This window comes from Giraffa tippelskirchi, chromosome 13 (genome assembly GCF_054371585.1).
Source record: "Giraffa tippelskirchi isolate mGirTip1 chromosome 13, T2T-mGirTip1v1.2.pri, whole genome shotgun sequence".
Lineage (NCBI taxonomy): Eukaryota > Metazoa > Chordata > Mammalia > Artiodactyla > Giraffidae > Giraffa > Giraffa tippelskirchi.
In genome coordinates this window covers 45,876,278-45,898,859 of record NC_137287.1, presented here as the reverse complement: position 1 = coordinate 45,898,859, position 22,582 = coordinate 45,876,278, and the positions used below count along the sequence as shown (strand labels likewise).

General features: G+C 38.9%; 1 pseudogene; it reads left to right on the top strand.

Moving 5' to 3' along the window:
* The first annotated feature begins 3,403 nt into the window (after nt 1-3,403).
* Nucleotides 3,404-7,874, top strand: LOC145530939 (large ribosomal subunit protein eL33 pseudogene; annotated as a pseudogene).
* The last annotated feature ends 14,708 nt before the right edge of the window (nt 7,875-22,582 follow it).

Genomic DNA, 22,582 nt, shown 5'->3' with positions numbered 1-22,582 from the left:
GGACCTTGCGTTTAAACTTTATTTTGCTGCAAGAGCGAAGCAATGGACAGTACTTAAAAAAAATCAAAATTAATGCAGAAAATCTTCAAAAGTTTTAGTATCAGACTATTTGTTATATTTTTAAGGTAAAATTCTAAGAAACCATGGACATAGGGAATGAATATTCAGTGCAAGAGGAAAAAGTTACATGTGACTTAGTGAGTTGTTACTATTTGACTCACAGGCTGAAATGGTCAAAACTATTTGAAACTAGATTGGATGTAATCATCATGTTTAAAACAAACATAATAAAAGTTGGGGTGTAAAGTTTGAGAAAGAAGAGAAAATAAAGACACTTCTGGAAATACCAGAGGTACACTTTGTCTTGCTTAATATGTGCAGACTGTGGTCAATAGATAAGAATGAAGAGGAATCTCAGACAAAAAAGTTAAGAGATGCAAAGTACGAGTTATGCAGTACATTCATGAATTTGATAGAAATTTTTCTTAGTCTTTCTATTTTTTCCAAGCGAGAATGTAAATTTTGAAAACAAAAGCATCTTTTCCTTTGGAAAAAGCATCTTCCATTTTGTAAGACAGTTTGGAAGCAGGTGGTAACCGAAGGTTTAAAGATCAAACTTTCAACTCTGTGTAAAAGCAATTGTATATTCAAATTACCCCCAAATGGGTAGATAAGGCTGCATTTGTTTTGTTTTCTCTCATCCTCTCTTGACTCTTAGGCCCCCAGGCCTAAGATCTAAGATCTCTGGCTTCAGAGCTCTTTGTGAATATGTTTACCTTCATCTGTCTCAAATCTACTCTCAGAAATCCACCTTAGGAAGAATATAAGCCGTTGTTCTTACCTGCTTGGGGCTTGGAATCTAAACCCTCTTCTGCTGCAAGAGTGAAAGAACAAACAGGCTTTCTCCTGTTAAATGGATTTCAGGGCCTTTCCTGGTGGTCCAGTGGATAAGACTTCGGTGCTATCAGTATAGGGAGCCTGAGTTTGACCCCACATGCTGCAACTAAAGATACCACATGCCACAACTAAGACCCAGTACAGTTGGATAAATAAATATTTAAGAAATGGAACTCAGGCTTCTCTGAGGTGGCTCTGACTATTGAGTGGAAGAGCCTACTGAGGGCAGGTGGGAAATACCATGTGATCAGCATTGCTTCTGCAAGGGCTACCATTAGTGGCATTGGTCAGTAGAAAGGACAACTTATATGAGATAATATTTGATATTGAGATGATATTCAGCAATTGACATGAGGGGACTTTATAGAGAGACAACATAGTAATTCTATACCATTTCTGAGGTTTGTTCCCCAACAGTCTGAAGAAAATGAACAATGGATATTTTCTAAGAATCCTCTGTATAGTTCAGTAGGAATGGTGCCATGCAAAACTGAAAGCTTCAGGTAGAGTTAATGGTTCTCCCTTGAGTAAGGAGGATGCCTCAAAAACATATTTTATGAACATAATCATCCATTGCTCCATTCAGCACATACTTATTGAGCTTTTAATATGTGTTAGACATTATTCCTGGCCCTTGGTTTACAGAAGAAGACAACTTTGAAGAAATCTGTATCATCTGGGGAGATCATGGGAGGAAGACATATAACTTTAGAAACTGATATTTGATTTAAAAAGTAGAGAATATGAAAAACTTCTGAAAGAATGGAGCTTGGTGTATTAGGTTCTAAAAACTGTTTAATCTGCATATTATCGACTGGAAATCCTGCTTAACTGGCAAATGATATTCCTAATAATGATGATTAAATGACATAAGGGTAAAAATGCCCTCTGAATCATCAAAGAAAATTATATTGCATTTAACACAGAACCTGTGTGAGATATATTTCTTAATTATTTGAATATCTGTGTGTCTCAATTCATAAGGTAACATGATTAACTAGAGAAAATTATTCCCTGGCCTAGTGGGATAACCCTGAGTTTACTGTAGTCTGATTGCTCAAAGCTGACAAGTCTGTAAAATTGTCTAGGATGGGGCAAGATGAAAATATATTTTATCTGTTCATATATTGATATGAAAGCCAAAGTATGGGAAATTAAGATCCCCAATCAGTCAGACTGTCCCTTAGGAATTCAAAGTAGTTATGGTATCTAGTGTGTGAGTGAATTCAAAGTAGTTATGGTATCTAGTGTGTGAGTGAGTTCAGTTGCTCAGTCATGTCTGGCTCTTTACAACCCCATGGACTGTTGCCCATCAGGCTCCTCTGTCCATGGAATTTTCTAGGCAAGAGTACTGGAATGGGTTGAATTTCCTACGTGGGATTTTTCAGACCCAGGGGTTGAACCTGCGCCTCTTTTGTCTCCTGCATTTTCAGGTAGATTCTTTACCATTAGTGCCACCTGGGAAGTCCCTTGTGCATGCTATCCAGTACAAGGCCACAAATTGCAGATAACATGGCACCCCTACTTGGATTTTATTTCTTCATCTGATGAACAGAGAAAAGTCTTCAAAAAAGCCTTAAATGGCTATCACAATTCACTCATTGCTTTTTGCATCCTATAATTGCTGCATATGCACTGTAAGTGTTTGAAATGATTATGTGGTGTATCACTGTATAGAGAAAGAATTCCTAATGACTGAGTCACTGTGACAGCTTTCTTTATAAGTAGGGTAAAGAGAATATCTGAGATGTAATAATGAGTTTTAGGCCCAATGGACTTGGGGTAGAGAAGGTTAATAACCATAATCACAGGGAAGAAAACATCAGTGAAAGAAGCCACTTTTAATCAGAACAGTAAAGACGGCTTTGGCTAAGAAAGTTTACAGTAGAAAAAGAGAAATAAAGAGGCAGGGGATAGAAAGGAGCAGCTCATGAAACTCATAAAGGAAACACAACTCATTAATGAAAAAAAATAAGTGTACTTTTGGTTTCTGCCCCAGCATACATGGAGCTTGGAAGTGATCACTCCACTATTACAATAAATAAAACACTAAGCAAACTGAAAATCAACAATTCTTCTTAGCTCTGTCAGAAAATTGAAGTCACGAGGATAAACCACTGCCTTCAGAATTGGAGATGGACAGGCAAATACAGTGAATCACAACTTACTAGATAATTAAGTTATAAGCAAAAGTCTTTGTAAGAACCAGAACTGGGACAGAAAACCCACAACTGTAATTGATGAGTTGGTTTAGTGGGGACAGGCCTAAGAGTTAAAAACTCCAGGGGGATCCGGTCATGGTGAGTGGGGAAGACGGGTGCAGAACACTTATGAGTTTTATCTCCAGGAGCCCTACCAGATTCCCATAATCTCAGATTCTCAGAAGCATGAGAAAAATCCCCTCATGCTTCTAGTAGGGGGATGGATCTATGTTTAACCAATGCTTCCACCTTTAAAAAAATGATCATTTAAAATTAAGTATTTATAAAATAGTTCTTTGAGGGGCATGGTCTATCGAATTTTTCGAGACAGTACAGTGAGGAAAGTTTGATTGGTAGCTTTATGCTTCAAAATATAATTTAGTAAAAACTAGTAAAAGAAATGATCATTAAATATATATTCTATTATATTAAGACACTATCCTCTTAAAAAGTGCCTTGATTTGAAGAGTGATCTAAAACAAACACTAAGACAAGCAGTTTAAGTGGAGGCACCTTATTTGGTGTGTGATCTCAGATTCTCAATGAAGCAGAGAAGTGAGATGGAAAGAAGAAAATCAGTAATGGGAACATTGATTGCTGAGCTGCTTTCATGTGCAACTGGAATTTAACCCTGTTGAGATGCTCTGGGAGACTTTACAAAATATACTTTACAATTGTTCCCCTAAGAGAGGAAGAAAAAGGAAAGTTTGCCTGCCTCTTCCTATTCTTGGTTCATTGAAGTTTGATCCATTAGCTGAAATGGCTTCTACATCAGAAAAAAACAAAGACAAACAAACAAACAAACAAAAACACCATACAGAGATGTAGATGTCGAGTCTTGAGTAGAAACCTGACTGCACAGTCAAGACCTTCCCTCCATAGCTGCATGACCTCCAAGGAGGGCTAGGGGAATGTCAACAGGTGGGTTTGGCCAGGATCCTTTCAAATGACTGCTTCTGCCCTAGGTCCAGGGGGAGGTGAGACTTTGTGCACACTCTTTAAGAGTGGAGTCTATTTCCTCTGGCTCTCCCAAAAGGAAACCTCACTGACCTTCAGAGCCAAACATTCTGGGGGCTTATCTTCCCAATGCAGAAACCCCAGGCTGGGGAGGGTAATGTGTGGCTCAAACCCATTCCAAGTCAGAACCTCTGACTTGTAATTATCCTTTTGTTTGTGGTCAGTCTTTGGGGTGTGTGGGTCTTGATTATATCCCATCTCTGTACTTCCCACCTGTCTCATTGTGGTTCTTCATGTCTTCAGTTGTAGATATTTTCTGCTAATTTTCTCCTCAATAGTTGCCCTGTAGTTTTTCTTTTGATATGCCCACTTGAGAAAGTGAGCCCAGAGTCTTCCTACTACACCATCTTGGCCATTCTAGTTCCCAATTTTTAAAATGAGTTGGTAAAACTTAGGTATCTTCTACTGAAAAATTTATAAAACTAATCTTTATACAGGGAGGAAACTATACACTGTGTGAAAGTAAGATGTTTACTGAATCCTACAGAATCTTAAATGACTCTAAATTTCTTTCACTGACATATTCAAACCACCAAAAAGAAGAATCTTCAATCTAGTAAAGTACCTTTACCTTAAGATTAATTTTACTGCTACCCCAGTGAATAGAATCAAGGAACCATAGATGGAAGAGTGGTTTGGGATTGTCATAAAATTGATTTCAGGCTCGACAGGGGAATGGACTAGCAGGGAATGTTCTCTGTAATATCAGCCACATGCCCAGAGGAAATTAATATGTAGATGCAAAAAGCGTAACTAGACTCCTCATACTGAATCAGACATGGAATTCTGGTGGCAGAGTGACTGGACAAGAGACTCTAATTAGGAAATGAGAAGAAAGGAAATGAATATATCCTCCTAAGGACCTGACTGAAGGGTGAAGTTTCATTCACTTGTGTAGAGTATTATAGTCAAAGCTGGTTTTGTTCCATCAGTCAGGAGGGAGCTGTAGATATGAGCTGGGTTTAGATGTGTTTTGTGTGCTCCCTCTTCTTTCCATTGTCTAATTTCATGGGGATGTGAATATGTGAAGAAAATTGGTTACAGGTTTTAAGTTCTTTGGAGACAAAATTGCACATATTTAGAGAAGGGAAGCTCAATGCTCTTGGTCATTAATATGATCAATATGCTTATGTGAGTCAAATGAATCTATATGTTATCTTATAATGATGAAAGATGTACTGTCCAGAGTATTTCACTGACTTATCAATAAGTTTACAAGGCACCTTCCAGTCATTTTCATTCATTCAGCCAATAGTTTAAAACTCCTACTGTACCCATGATTCAGTGTTAGACTTTGGTGAAACATTATGATCTTATAAAGGAACAAAGGTACAAATAGACCTCTACATCAGGGTGCAAATGGATGTGTGGTTAATGACAAACATGAAATACCACAGGAATTAAGAAGAGAAAAATCATCTTCAGCTACAGTGACTGCTACAGGAAAATGTAGCATATATCTGCCATCATCATCTACATCATGACAGATATTACTGAATAATTCTACACATTAAATAGGGACAAACAGGGCTATGATTTCATGAGTTAATCTCCTTATATACTACAATCATCTTCTAGTAATTTTCAGTATTAGAAACTTCCCCCAAATTCTTTGAGAATCTAAAAACTTTTTAAAGAAAGCTTCCAAGCTTCCCTGACAGCTCAGTTGGTAAAGAATCTGCCTGCAATGCAGGAGCCCCTGGTTCAATTCCTGGGTTGGGAAGATCCACTAGAGAAGGGATAGACTACCCACTCCAGTATTCTTGGGGTTCCCTTGTGGCTCAGCTGCTAAAGAATCCACCTACAATGCGGGAGACCTGGATATGATCCCTGGGTTGGGAAGATCTCCTGGAAAAGGGAAAGGCTACCTACTCCAGTATTCTGGCCTGGAGAATTCCATGGACTGTATAGTCCATGGGGTTGCAAAGAGTCAGACACAACTGAGCGACTTTCACTTCACTTCCAAGAACTTTAGAATAACTCACTAAATGGAAAGCTCTCTTCTGAAATCTCTACAGACAAAGTCCCAGGGAAGAGCCATTTTGATGAAGTCCATGTATTAAAATAATGCTTTTTCTAGCATCTTTTGAAAATGAAGAATCTCATTTTGAGCAGTTAAGGTTTTTAGGATCACAGGTTTTCAAAAGTCATCAAAAATAAAAAGGGAGAAAGAAGGATATTAAGTCACATCTCATCTCTAGATTTCTGAAACACAGAGGGAGGAATGGGTAGAGGAAGGGAAGGAGGAAGAAAGAGAGAAGAAGAGAGCAAATGAAAGAGGGAGAACACACATGTACTAATAAATATTAGTGAGCTTGAAAAAGACCTTGTATTCATATATGTTGGACCACTGTTTTTCAAATAAAAAAGGGAAAACTTTCACTGCTTTAGAGTGAAAGTAAGATAGAGAGAGAATAAAAGATAAAGAGAGAATGAAAATATCACAAACACCAGAATGTTTACTTTTCAATTCTCCTGTTTGAATTTTGAAGCGGATTTCCAGAGTTTGTTTCTTGGTTGTATGTGTGTAGAAGAGCTGTATTCTAAGACAGAAAAATAAGAGGAACTGGCCTCAGTACTTAATGCCTACATATCATTTATTTATTCATCAACTATTTATTGGGTATCTACCATGCCAGACACTGTCCATCAGTTATACAGAGATAAACAAGATTTATTATTTACAACTTTGAAATCCGATTAGGTTTCGAGAAACAAATACAATTCTCTCATTGATGATAAATTTACCACATACTATATTTCACATACTCTGCCAAGCACCTTATATTCATTTGTAAAGAAAATGGGATCATATCTTCCTCATCAGTAAATAAGCCAGATTGGGAAGTTATTTAAACTTGCCCATCATTTCCTCTGCTGAGGTCAGGCTTCTAATCACTTTATTGTGTATTTTTAAAGAACTATGTTTGAGCTGTTTTTAGTTTTACAAAGGAAGCAAGAAACTCTTCCTGGAGTTAGAAGGAAGAAAGAGAACTTGTGGATGTTCTCCAGCACTGGTCATATTTTAGATGAGTCATAAAGGATGGGTGGATGAGGCAATGAGAAGAACATATTAATAGATGGAAGAACAGCAACATGAACAAATCACATTTAGCTCAAGATGAAACACCAGGGAAGCTGGGAAGAGAGGTGAGAAATAAGGATGGGAAAGTCAGCATGACACTAGTGAGCTTGACATGTTGAGATGCTTGATAAGACATCAAAATTATTACAGAAGATGGCATCTTAGGACAAATTCCACAAAAGCAGATCCTGAGACAGGGATCCAGATGCAAGTGATTTATTAAGTAAACACCCTCAGGAGAAGTTAGGTGGATGAAGGAAGATAGAGAAGGGAAAGAGGTCAATCAGTAGCTCATTTTAGTCTTTCAGCCATCCTGGACCCTGTGGAGGCCTGCTGGGAACAGGGTTTCTAAAAGGACAGATAGAAGGCTGTGGTCCAAGACGATTTTTGCTGGCTATGAGCAGAGTCTATGGAACCAGAGGGAGCACTCAACTCTTCTGAAAACTGAAGGTATGTGTGCTCAAGATGAAACTGAACTCTATCTAAGCAAGAGACGTGCTTTTGTGCACAAAGCAAAGAACACAGTAACTACTGGTGGAAAATCTTACAAAACCAGAGTAATCTGGGGAAAGATAACTCAGGCTCATGGAAACAGTGACAAATTCCAAAGCAACGGTCCTGTTAGAGCCACTGGGCATAGAATCAGTGTGATGCGGTACCGTTCAAGGATTTAAACTAACTGAAAAGTAAATAAATGAAAGTGTGGATCTTTTCTCTTGGTTAAACAAACAAACACACTCACTTTCAGGTAAAATCCCAGTCTCAGCCTAATCCCATTGGAGAGCTTTGGAGCTGAAATTACATCTCAAAAGAAGTTATGCACACAGGCAAACAATCTAAGATTCCTACTCCCCCAGTAGGTCATTGGCTGTGCCAGGGATATGATCTAACAAAGACTTCTAGTTCTCTGTGAAGATTGGTGAAGCAATTCCAATAGCCCAATGGCTGACCTCTGAAACCCAGTCTGCAAGGCAAGCAGAAGCTGTAGAACTGGGGTAGAGAACATGAACAGAACAAAACAGTGTTTGTTATAGGTGGTAATGCCCTAATTGTCATCAGAATGACATTATTAGAATTAAAATTGTCATTCAAATGACATTAGAGTGACACTGACTCAGAGACCCTGAAATTCTTGAATTGAAAAACACTAAATTCTCCAGACCAAAAATAGTCTATGAAGTTGTGAGAGCAACCAAGGCAGAGATGAGAGGCCCATAGAATTATAGATCAGAACAGAAATTCATAAGACACTTAAACACGATTCAACCCAATGACGATTTGAAGATGAAACAGTCATAACCAAGGAAATCACCATGCCCACAAAGTTAGGGGCAGAGCCCAAACAGAGTATTTTTCTCCTGACTCTAACTTGAGTTCACTTTCTAGTCCACATCTGCAGTTTTTGAGAGGCACGATATTCAAACACTAATTTGAAACAATAAGACAAAGGATTCTTGATCACTGAAATTTTAGATGTTCTAACCCCCCTTTTGGTTGGATGTAGCATGTGACTCAGTCCTGGGATGTGATGTGATGTGCCTAGAAGCATCACTTTGAGGCTGCCTCATAGACAAACACTCAGGTGGCCATTTGTGTTCTCTTTTTGTATCTGCTGGTCAAGTAATGAGGACTCAAAGGAAATAGAGAAAGATCAATAAACAAAATGGAAGGATCCTGAATCACTGGTGACTGTTCCCAACTCAACCATCAATCACCCCCCATTGGACTGTAACATGAGCAAGGAATAAACGTTTTAGTCCCTGGGTGAAATTTGGGGATTATTTGCTTTAGCAGTGAGTCTGTCCCAACCAATACATAAAATCATTGACCAAACTATCAAGCAGTTTTTTTTATACTATTAAAATTCCTTAAAGGTCCATATTTGCTTAAAATACTCTGCAATATTCTTTTTTTTTTAAATTAATTTTTAATGGAGTATAGTTGCTTTGGAAAAGACCCTGATGCTGGGAAAAATTAAAGGCAAAAGGAGAAGAGGGCAGCAGAGGATGAAACGGTTAGATAACATCACCAAGTCTATGGGCATGAATTTGAGCAAACTCTGGGAGATAGTGAAGGACAGAGAAGCCTGGCATGCTGCAGTCCATGGGGTTGCAAAGAGTTGGTCAAGACTGAGAAACTGAACAACAACAGCAACATAGATGCTTTATAATGCTGCATTAGTTTCTACTACATCAAGAAGTTTTGAGACAATGCAAGGCACCGGGCTGACAGTAGGTAATCCAAAGATAGATGAAATATGGCCCTGCTCTAAAGTACCCTTTTGCATCATAGCAGGAGGGGGAAAACTTAAATAAATGAGGACAGCTGAAGAACATAGATGCCATAGGAATTAGGAACAGTAATACAACACTTCTGGTGACTTGAGACTCTTCATATAAGAGATGGCAGGGCTCCAAAATCTTGAAGGGTTCATCAAGAGTTGAATAAGCTGGTAGAATGCTGGTGCTCTATAGAACTCATTCCTTAGAATGACCCAACATGATATGGAATACTCTTCAGATAAATGTTAGGACTGTGGCAAGACGTTGACACCAAAGTTTTGAAGACTTGGAATTTTAAGCAAACAGTTAAGTTAATTAGCTGTTGTTGTGTAGCAAACAAACCTGAAATGTAACAACTGCTTATTATTTTTTACAGGAGAGTTTTGCTGCTATGGTTCAGGTTTAGCTGATCTTGGTTAGATTCTCTCATGCACCTGCATTCAGCTGATAGGTTAGTTGGATGACCTCAGCTAGGGCAAATTGTTTCTGATCTTTGTTTCTAAAAATTTCCAGGATGGTAGCCTGGGATTATTCACATATTGGTATCTAGAGACAGAAATGTTTGTGTGTATGTGTGTGTGTGAGTGCTCAGTCATGTCCAACTCTTTGTGTCCCCATGGACTGTAGCCTGCCAGGCTCCTCTGTCCGTGGAGTTTTCAAGGCAAGAATACTGGAGCAGGTTGCCATTTCCTCCTCCAGGTGATCTTTCCAACCCAGGGATTGAACAATGTCTCCTGTTTCTCCTGCATTGGCAGGTGGATTCTTTACTACTAAGCCACCTGGAAAGCCTAAGGGACATAGGAGAGAACACCAAAATGCACAGGTACTTCATAAAGACGCTGGTTGTAATCATGGAACAATGCAAGTCACATGGTCAAGTGCAGAGTCAGCATGGGAGGGCATTACCAAAGGTTATGGCTAGGAGGATGTGTGAGGAATTGGGACTCTTCAGGCTAGCGATATCTGTAATTGGTGTATTCATTCAAAGGTGTGAACACAGGACTCTGCACCTATAACTGCCAAGATTCCATCCCCATCTCTGAAATTTCCTGACTGTGATTTTGGTTAAATGACATTTAACCTTTCAGAACCTCAGCTTCCTCATGTAAAAAAATTGAGATAAAAATTTTGCTTACATCACAGGGTTGTTTGAGGATTCAGTAAGTTAATTTATGGAAGATGTTTAGAGCAGGGCTTGGTATAAGTTAAGCTTCCTCCATATAAATGTTAGTCTCTGTTTTCAGGTCAATTTTAGAAATGTGGTGCAGTGAGTATGTTTCTATATGTGAACCTGAGCAGATAGGAGTGTGAGGATGAGGTGTCTTGGAAAAAGACTTTCCTTAATACACCATTTTGCCTTATATTGTTCTTGATAGCAATTACAATTTATTTATTAACTGACAGCATCTCTGTAGACTGTCAGAGCAAAGATGTCCCTGGAGAAAGTTATAGAGATAAGAAAGACTTTATTCAAGGCGATTGCAATAGGAGAAAAGCCAGAGCTGACTCTTAATTCAGCTCTGATGATACAAAAGAGAGTAAGGTTTTAAAGAGCTGAGGTGAGGAGAAAATCATAGCTCACCATGGTTACTAATTGGGCTTTATCTGAAATAAAAGTGATCTTTGTTATGTCTTCACGATAGAGGTCATTTTACAACTTGGAAGTCAGGGGTCTACTCTTTCCACAGAGACTGGGAGACAGGGGCGCTCTCTTCTAGGTGATTAAAGGAGATGTTCCCCTCCTCCTACTCCACTGCTAGGAATGTAAATTGGTACAGCCACTATGGAGGCTCCTTAAAAACTAAAAATAGAGTTATCATAGGATCTAGCAAGACCACTCCTGGTCATATGTCTGGAGAACACTATAATTTGAAGAGAAACATGCACCCCAGTGTTTGTAGCAGAACTGCTTATAATAGCTAAGACATGGAAGCAACCTAAATGTACATCGACAGGAGAATGGATAAAGATGTCGTGTATATGCAATCAATGTATGCCACTCAGCCATAAAAAGAATGAAATAATGCTATTTGTAGCAACATGGATGGACCTAGAGATTATCATATTAAATGAAGTAAATCAAAAAGAAAAAGACAAATACCGCATGATATTGCTTGCTTGTGGAACCTAACAAAACATGGTACAAATGAACTTATTTACAAAACAGAAACAAACTCATGGAGATAGAAAATGAACTTATAGTTACCAAATGGGAAATGGGAGAGCGATAAATTGGAGTTTGGGATTAACATACACAAACTTCTGTATATAAAGTAAATAAACAATAAGATTCTATTGTACAGGACAGGAAATCATATATGTCCTTGTAATAAATATCTTGTAATAAGCTATAATGGTAAAGAATATCTATATATCTATATCTATCTATACAACTGATTCACTTTGCTGTACAACTAACAATGTAAATTAACTATGCTTCAATGCAAAAAAAAAAAGAAGAAGAAGTGGTTCCCAGATCCTTGAGAAAGACATTTCTGGGTTGGAAACCTGGTAAGGGACTATTTAAGAAAAGATTTACATATCAAGAAGCAGAGAAAGCAATTACAAGTTCCTAAAGTTGGTGTTTCAAAAAAGGAAAGTCTTCTGAATTAGAGTCTGGAAGAAGCCTTTGTAGGGTTTGTTCAGGACGAGGAGCATGTTAAGATCTTTGTGGTCAAGATGGTCCTTCAGAGTTTTTGTGCTTTGCCGTTTTCACCTTAAACATAGAAATTAAATCTCAAGTTCAATAGTTGGCTAGTCAGCAACTTTAACAATGTATCTGGCGGGATTTTAAGCCTGTGGTGAGTTACTACTTTAGACACTAAACAGGGCCCTAGTGACTATTCAAAATGCCTGCTTTCTGGCCACAATTTTGTAAGCAGAAAGTCTTATATGAATTAAGAGAAGGGCATTTAAAATTTCTAGAGAAAATAGCTTTAACCAGAACAATGAGCCAAAAAGAAGAAGGTATACATTTAAAATTTCTATAACATATTTTTATGTTTAGTTTGTAATGCATCTATACATTTCTTTCTCAGAGTAACATATTTTTTGCAGCATATTTTACTTGGACCTGGTGGTGCAGATGGTGGAGGGAAGTGTAAAGATGGAGGGAAGTGTGAATCCCTAGGGGTGCTAATAAAATTAGAGGGTTGGGACCAGAATATAAAATGAGGAAGAAAGACCCATGTAGGAGATAGAGGAAAAGAGAGGAACAAAAGTAACATAAATAACATAGGCTGACCCTGCTTTATTGTACTTTATTATGTTTCACAGATACTGTAGTTTTTACAAATTGGTTTCATGGCAACAAGTCAAGCAACTTTACTAGTGCCATTTTCCCAACAGAGTTTGCTCATTTTATGTCATATTTTGGTAATTCTTGCAATATTTCAAACTTTTTCATTATTATTATATCTGCTGCAATGATCCATGATCAGTGAACTTTGGTATACTACAGTGACTCACAGAAAGGTCAGATGATAGTTAACATTTCTTGACAATAATTTTTTTTTAATTAAGGCATGTACGTAGCTTTCTTAGGTATCATGCTATTATGCACTTAGTAGACTACAGTAGAATGTAGACATAACTTTTACATGCACTGAGAAACTGAAAAATGTGTGTGACTTGTTTTATTGTGAGATTCACGTTATTGCAATGGTCTGGAACTGAATCCACAGTATCTCTGAGGTCTGCCTGTATTGATGATGAGGTCTCTGGAGTGAAAGAGAAATATTCCTTAAAGAGTAGAGGGTAAATCATATTTTAAATATATCTGTCTCCATTCAAGTCTCCTCACTCTCCCTCCACCCTGATTTATACCAGTTCTTTTGGAAAACTCAGTATCATCCCCTTCATCTGGATAATTCTTCTTCCCCTGAATTCCCATCAAGTGGTTCCTGTAGATATGGTTAACACTGAATCCCCTGAGAGGACGGAGTGTACTATCAAGAATGGCATTGCTGACTCAGTGGACACGAATTTGAGCAAACTCTGGTAGATGGTGAAGGACAGGGAAGCCTGGTGTGCTACAGTGCATGGGATCACAAAAAGTTCACTGAACAACAAAAGCAACCAAGAAGGGCTAAACAGTGGTGGCTAAATTGTAAGGAGAAAGATGGGAGGGGACTTGGTACTGTAGCCAACAGTTCTATGACTTAGGTGTTTCCAAGGAAGTAAGATTTTCAGGGCTAAAATCAGGACAATCTCCACCCCCCCACCCCCACCCCACCAAATCAGGATAGTTGATCACCTTTGAACTTCCAGCGAGGGTTTCTAAAATTGACAACCAAAATTGTCCTGACTAATAAGGTAGGAAACTGTTGTGGTCAAATCACCTAATGAGAAATTTGGTGGAGATTTTCACCTTAACACCTCACCCTCAAATCAATTAGTTAAGCAAGGATATGATTTGGGATGTTAATCAATGAATTATAATTGTAGCAAAGGCAAAGGGGATGTATCCAATAGTCTCTATTAAAAAAAATGGCTTCATGTGGATTCCTCTATATAGAAATGGCCATATCACACAATAATTATATCAGAGCCTCATCTCTCTATCTAAATTTTGAAAGTACACATAAAGAGCTACTTAGAAGCTATCACAGTAAATTGTAAGGAAACAACTGAAAGGGTTTAATTGCATATACATTAATTGCTAATCTGTTGTGTACCACCCAATTCTGTATTCAGATCATAACACCTCTCTAGAGCCTAAACCTTGCATTGGGTTCTTTAAAAAGCAGAGCCTGAGACAAGGATACTAGTGCAAGCAGTTTATTTGGAGGTGAGCACAGTAGGAAGCACAAGTAGGGTAGCTGGGAAATTGAGATGAGGGAGGGAGAAAGCCAACAAAGGTCTCTTAATGAACTGTACTATTCTGGGAGATGGGTCCAGTCCTGATGAGATTCTGGTGAACTGTGTGGAGAGTGCCCCTGATTTGTTCCACAGGAGGATGGAGACTTGGGAATAATTAAACAATGGCTCCTTCCAACCTATGGTTGAAAGCTGCCCCCAGGAATATTAACACTCTGAGATTTGGGGTCCTGTGGTCTGGCCACCTTTTATATCTGCGATGCTGTTGTTCACTGCCTGTATCTTACCCCTAGTTGTACAAAAACCAGGTAGGCTGAAATGATAGGTACAATGCACTGGAAGCATTGTCTACAGCACACTCATATTTCTGCATGTAAGTGTTCTTTCCACCCTAAAGAAATCCAACTGTAGACTAAAAAATTATTCAGAACCTAACAATTGAGAGTTGTTTTATTCTTCAGGAATTTTTAGGACTTTAAGCCTGGAAGGCAGCATCTCAAGTAACCCTGAGAGAACTGCTCTGTGGAGGTGAGGGAGAAGCCAGGTGTTTTGCAACAAAGGGCAGGTAGTCTGAATGTCAAAAGATTATTGTTAATTAAAGGAAAACCAGATATGTCATGTTAAGAAATTTAGCACTTTTCTATGTATGGGCAGATGGAAGAGTCTGGGCTCACTGAAAACATTCCTTTGATAATGCATCTCAGCCACCTGGGGCCAATATCTTGTATTTTCACATTCTGAGTTTCCTCAGGGCTCGCAGTGGCTAGTGGCTGCAGTCTGATGGCTGCTAAGTGGAAGTATTCTTTTCTTTCCTGAGTTCCCTCAGGGCTCACCAGTTTACCATCAGTAATGGCTGCATCTGCTGATGACTGTGACATCCTTTGTTTACTGCTATGGCAGGCAATATTCCATTTATCACAATTAAAGCTGAAGGAGATCCTTAAAGATGGTATAGGGACAAGAGCTTATTTAATGATGTCTACTAGTGGCTGGGAGGGGTAAGAGTGATTTTAAACCACACAAAGATTTTTGATAGAGAAGGATTAGATACCTGGATTCCTGATGTCCATTCCAGGGCACACGTGTTGGCACTGACTGTGTCTATGGACTGTGGACACTGCAAATACAACTTTGATATTAACAAGAGAACAAAGCAAAATGTCCTCTGATGCTTTGAGATGTATTCTTTTAAGAAACTGATATTTCCCTTTCCTCCTCTACCTTAATTGTTATTCAGCTTTATTGAGGTAAATTTACATACAAAATTGTAAGATATATAAAGTATACTTCATGGAGCTTTGGTATATGTACACATTGTGAAAGAATCCCCCCCCCATATGGTTAATTAACACATCCATCTCCTTATTTACTTCCTTATTTATTTATTCATTCCTTTATTTTTAGTGAGAATATATAAGTTCTACTCTTAGAAAATTTCAATTTTGCTATTCAGTGTTATCAACTATAGTCACCATGTTTTACATTAAGTCCTTGAACCTTATTTTCATCTTATAGCTAAAAGTTTGTACCGTTTTATCAACCTCTTCCAAATCTTCCAACCCTCTTACCTTGAGAACCACGTCTGTACTATCTGCTTCTAGGAATTTGACTTTTTCCTGATTTATTCTTAACAGAAGCATGTTATTAGAGAAAAATAAAGAATAAAGCCACATGTTATTTGGTGCCAGAAATCATTAATTTGCATAATGAACATGGTACCTACTTACTGAAAAGCTTCAAGCAAAGTGACTGCTTAAACTTAGTTTCTTCATCAGTGCAATTGAACTTGGTGAGGCAGCAGTGAGCTATAGCATGAAGCAAGATCTTAATTCCCTGCCCAGGAATTGAACCTGGGTAGCCTGGATGAAAACCAGGAATCCTAGCCACCAAACCAGGCAAGATTAGAGGCTAGAAATATTTTTCCCTGGACCTTTGCCCCTAGTGAAAAACACACTTATCATGGAGGCATAAACTGTAAATGCAGGTACAAAGTTTATTATTAGAGACTTAGCATAACAGCAAGTGGGAGAAAACACAGAGAAATGGTTTGTTTAGTTAAGATAGAAGCAAGGAAGAGATGCACACCCAGAGAGAAAGGATGTGAGCATCTTCCTAGTGAGGAGGAGTGCAGTAAAGAAGTAGTTAATGCACTTATATAGGTCAGTTTTCCAAGATCTTTGTTTACTGGTAGCCAATTATCCTAGTGACCAGATTGGTTAGTACAAAGGTTTGTCTAGTCAAGACTATGGTTTTTCCAGTAGTCATGTATGGATGTGAGAGTTGGACTATAAAGAAAGCTGAGCACTGAAGAATTGCTGTTTTTGAACTGTGGTGTTGGAGAAGACACTTGAGAGTCCCTTGGACTGCAAGGAGATCCAACCAGTCCATCCGAAAGGAAATCAGTCCTGAATATTCATTGGAAGGACTGATGCTGAAGTTGAAGCTCCAGTACTTTGGCCACCTGATGCAAAGAATCGACTCATTGGAAAAGACCCTGATGCTGAGAAAGATTGAAGATGGGAGAAGGGGATGGCAGAGGATGAGATGGCTGGATGGCATCACCGACTCAATGGATATTAGTTTGAGTAAACTCTGGGAGTTGGTGATGGACAGGGAGGCCTGGTATGCTACAATCCATGGGGGTCACAAAGAGTCAGACATGACTGAGTGATTGAACTGAACTGACTGAGCCAATTATCCCCATTTCTTTTTACACACTTGACCTACCCTGGGACCCTTCCCCGAGTGCACATGCCTCCCTCAGTCAAGATGGATCTTGAAATGAAGACTTCTGGGAAGGACAAGACTCATTATAATCTGACTTTTGACCCCCAAAGAGCCTTTCTGCACATGTGTAGCATCTCCTTTGTCCCCAAAACGTAGGGAGTGCAGATCCTTTAATCCTTTACTCAAACAGAGTTTTGCCTCTGTTTGCCCTTGCTTTGAATACTACCTTGAATATTGCCTTGAGTATCACCTTAAGGTGCTTACAAGAGACAAAGACTGGCTATTTACCCTGTTTCTGTTGTTACTTCCATTTCAGAGGCCAAACAGAATGCTGATTGTAAATGCTTCAACTAGAGCCGATCTATCTCTTGTCTTGAGAAATGCTAACAGTCATAAGTGTCCAGCCTGAAGCCTGCTTCTTTGTGCCCCATGAAGCGCAAACAGGAGGCCAGTTGTAAATGTCTAACTTGGAGCCCATCTATCTCCTGCCTCAAGATGAGTAGAGCATTTTCTATCTCACAGGATTCTGCTGGGAAATCAAATAAAATCCATCACATCAAGGGGTTTGTGAGCCATAGTTACCAGTGCTAGTTGTCAGTGTCATTGAAAGTTTTAAGAAAACGTTTGCCCAGTGGGACACTTTTGGAGGGTCTATGATGCTATGAGTTCTAGAATACATTCTTGTTTTCCTATGTTCACCCCTACCTCAGAAGACCATAGTGCAGTAGAGTTAAGGAGCAGCAGCCAGAAACCCACACAATATGATGGCTAGTATAACATGTTGATTGACTGTTTTATTTGCTTGGAACTGAGCACGTGAAAACTGTGTTAGCTAATAAATAACAGACTAACCCAGGGAAGGGCAGCCATGGTGTTTCACAAATAATTTTGAAACAGTATTTGAGACTCCTGTTCTTTTGTTGTCAGACGGCTCGGTAGAGCCTAGTGGCTCTGCTGTGGGTGTATTTGTTGGCCTTTGTGGTTGAAGCACAGCAGACCACAGAGGCTAACGGAGGGCTCCTGTGGCTTTGTTGAAGGTTGTCCTCCCTGAAACCCCTGAGAGTGGCTTTGATTATCAACTTTGACCTTATGCTTGAAAAGAAATCAGTACTGTTCTTATTTGACCCATCTTTTTCTTTATTCTTTCAGGTTAAAAATGCTCTCTTAAGTCATATGCAAAAAAGTTTTTACCCTAGGGCAGACAGCTTTCAATGAAGGGGGGGGGAGCTGACTTAAACTTGCTGTGACATCAAACTCAGACCTTCCAGGTGGTAATCCCTGTAGCCAAATTTCAAAACCTGAGCTTTTGTTAAGCAGCCTATGGTCAACTCCATTAACAAAAGCCCCTTATCTACAGTCCTTTAAAGTTCACAGCAGGGGTTCTCAAATATTAGCATATGCACAATTCATGAAGGTTGCTTTGAAAAAATTTAGATTTCTTGGTGGGAGTGGTGGTATTGGTGTGAAGCACCTGGTCTGATTTACCCCTGGAGATTCTGCTGGGTTTGACCTTGAAGGATTCCTTCTTTTCTCATGGCAAGGTTTACCCTAGTTGAGTCTCAAAGTCTTTGGAATTCCTCACCTTTAACTTTATCCTTCTGTCCTTGAATCTGTATAACTGTTTAATTTACTCATTGACAATGAACTTGACCTCTAGAGCTCTTGCTAAGAACTGAAAGACCATAATTAAAAGAAAGGCCACAAAAGTGATACATGCACCAATATAGATGAATCTCATAGATATTTTGTGGAAAGAAGCCAGACAAAAAAAAGAGCTCATGCTACATGATTCCATTTATATGACGTTCAAGACCATCCTCCCCTGTGCCTTCTCACCTATAGCTGAATGTGGCTGGAGAAAAATATACAGCCATATGGATGCATCTCACATTCTTTTATGGTCATCAACGTCAAGTGCATCTTACCGTGATGTGGTGCTTATATTTATCCCTTTCATTTATGCTCCCAACTTTCTAGAAAACTGTTCTGTACCCTCTCATCTCTAAGCTTCTACACCTCCCTCCTCATCTTTGCTCTCAGATGATGGCCATGCTTTCCATGTCATAAGGAAAATGGAAACATTCAGAAAAGTACTCCTATGCTCTCCCATTGACACTAATATGCACTTATTTGCATTCTTGCCTTTTTATTTAGCTTTTCTCCTACTTGGATGTCTGAAGCCCTATGCTGCAAGCTAAAAGAATACCTTCATTTACCCACTAGCTCCCCTCCGTTCCTCAAGTTTTCTTTTCCTTTCATAATATTTTTGCTTTACTGAAATTTTCACACTTGGAAGCACATGGTTACTTTTTTTCATTCCTAACAATAGTCTGTCTATCCAACCATTACTCACTTCTATCCTCTTTACAGTAAATCCTGAAAGGCGTGTTAGTTGTTCAGTCTTCCATTCTCTCTTGAATTCACTCCATCAAGTTCTGCCCTCATTATACCATTAAACCTGTTTCCATCAAGGTCTCAGATGATTTCTACATTTACAAATTTCATCATATGTTCAATCGAACTCCTTTAATTTTTTTATCTGAGCAGATGATAAACTCGTCTCTTACTTGAAATGCCTTTTCCATTTGGCTTTCCAAGGACCATATTTGCCTGATTTTCTCCTCCTTTGTTTTCCACTATTTTTCCAGTTCTCTTCATCTTCCCAGTTTTTAAACATTGGGGGATATAGGAGCTTAGTTCTTGGAACTTTTTCTAGTCTCTCCCTTGGTTGTTTCAACCAGAGATATGGATTTAAATATCTTAAAAATAAGTAAATAAATAAATAAGTGATAAATATTTATTGATACCTACCAAATTTCTTTTATTAGCCAGGACCTCTCTCCTCAACTATAGACTCTTTTAACCAGCCCCTCTCCCCCACTGCTATATCCAATGTGTTATCTCATAGGTATTTAAAATAAATACATCCAAAGCTGGATTCCGTTAATTGACTCCAAACTTGCTCATTTGCAATCTTCTTCACCTCAACAAATGCTCAAGCCCATACTTTTAGTATTATTATTGAATCCTCTGTTTCATAAACCTGTTTTTGAAAAAACAAAAACAAAAAAAATTATTATGCTTCCTTCAAAATATGTCCTCAGTTTGACCACCTCTCAGACCCTTCTCTGTTACCATAGTTTAAGCTGCCAGACCCATGAAGGCCTGGAAGAAGCTCTTCATCACATCTCTGATTGCATCTCATTTCTTCAATGTGGGCTTCTCTTGTGGCTCAGCTGATGAAGAATCTGCCTGCAATGCAGGAGATCTGGGTTCAGTCCCTGAGTTGGGTTCAGTCTCCTCTGGAGAAGGGAAAGGCTACCCACTCCAGTATTCTGGCCTGGAGAATTCCATGGGCTGTATAGTCCATGGGGTCAGAAAGACTGAACGACTTTCACTTTCACTCTCCCATGTTCTCACTTAATTCCAGCTACGCTAGGGTTCTCACTGCCAGACATCACTGACTCAGGGCCTCTACCCCAGATATTTCTTCTTTCTGGAATTTTCCTTCCTTAGATGTGCATGGCTTACTCACTTTTGTCCTTCATATGTTTTCTCGAATAGCCCTCCTCAATGAAGACTTCCCTACCTGATTTATCTTCATTACCCAATTGTAACCCTCTCACTCCCAACATTTATTCCCCTTCTTTCTTCACCTCTTCCATCCTTTCTTTCTTCCCTGCCTCCTTTCTTTCCTTTATTCCTCTCTTCCTTCCTTCTTTCTTTTCTCCATTCCTTCCTTCTTTCCATCCTCTTAATTTTTTCTCTAGCATTTTTGTCAGGCTCATTATATGTCCTTTCCATTTGAATTCAGGTTTTAAGAGGGGAGGTTTTTGTGGGTGTTTGTTCATTTCTGTATTGCCAGCACCTAGGACAGTGCCTTGCACATAACAGGCATTCAAATACACTGATGGAATTAATAAATGGTTAAATGAATGCAGGGGATGTTGAGCTTTTACTTTTCATAATATGAACACTGTATATCATAAATACAACTCAAGTGTAGCTCAGCATCTCATTTGTTTAAGCAATCACATCCCATTCTTATACATATCATGCTTACAATACACTAAAATTTCCAGCTCTTTTTCTTCAGAACTCCTGCCAACCCAGGAGGTCCCTATTGTGTATTCATGAAATTATTTTTAAACTTCACATATGGCCCTTTATAAGTTTCATCTTGTTATTTTCAATGCAGCAGTCCAAGTCTGTCAAGAGATAATTTTGAATATTGATTTTGATGCGTCTTGCATTAACATTCTCTACTCACTTTGATAAACTCTTGTATTTGACTTCATTTATGTTCATTATAATGTTTAATCAGATAGGACAAATTGAAAAGCTCTGTGGGCTACCAAGAGAGGTTGCATATTGCAGAAACAGCTGCACCAACACATGTACAAGCTCTTCTTATACTGTGATGCTGCCATGCCTCCCTGAACCTAGACAAGTCTTCAACTGCCTCAATCAATAGAGTAGGGTGGAAATAACTCTACATGACCTCTAAAGCTAAATTAGAGATGATAACACTGCTACTGCCTGGTTCTTTCTTGAGACATGAACCTTGGGACTATGAGCTGATGTGTAAAAAATTCAGCTACATCAAGGCCATCATTCTGAAGAAATCACATGGAAAGGCCACATGGAAGAAGGGACTGTAGCCTGAGGAACCCCAGATACTCAAGTCACCAGTTATTTAAGTCTCTGCAGCCCTGCCACCAGACAAGTGCATGAAGAAGGCTTAAAGGTAACTCTAGTCTCCACCACCACCTGACTGCAGCTTTATGACAGACCCTAGGCCATAACCATCTGACTGAGTCAATCCCAAACTCCTGACCCACAGGAATATAGCAGGTAATAGATGATGATTATGGTTTTAAGCCACTAACTTAATGAGTGATCTGTGACATAGCAGCAAGTGACTAACACCTACCGTGCTGTGGAGGGTATCTGGTTGAATCCAGTTGTGGGAGCATCTGTTTACTTGATGCAGGTCATGGGTATTACACATGAGGAGCACTCAAGGTAGAGATGCTAGCATCCTCCAGAGGAAGACTTAGTAGTAGCTTTACTTTAAGATTATGCTGAGTATTAAGCATCAAAACCTAGAGTACTCTGAGATTGACTAGATGGTGATATAAGTGGATTGAGACAGAGTGAAGATGATTGGAAAGCAAGCTTTGGGATTTGGGGGCAAGAATAGAGGTGCACTCTGAGTCAAATTTTGCTTAGACTGGCCCTCATTTATTTGAGAGGAATTTGAAGAAGCAATTGCTCTGAAACTGAGTTGCTGACAGGCACTCTATTTTTGCATTTGTTTAGTTTCTCCATGCTCCTCCTACCCCAGGTCTGACTGGCCAATAGGAGGATCATTTTCTGATAACTTTTGAGCTATAAAGCAGAATGTTTTCTCTCAAAACCTTTGCTCCAAATTTACATTCTCACATTTGAATAAGGAACAAAAACCTAACTCTTTGATTTCCTCCATGAATGTCTGATATATTGCACCCTTTGGATCACCAACATTTTGTATAGGATTTCAACTGATTTCCTCT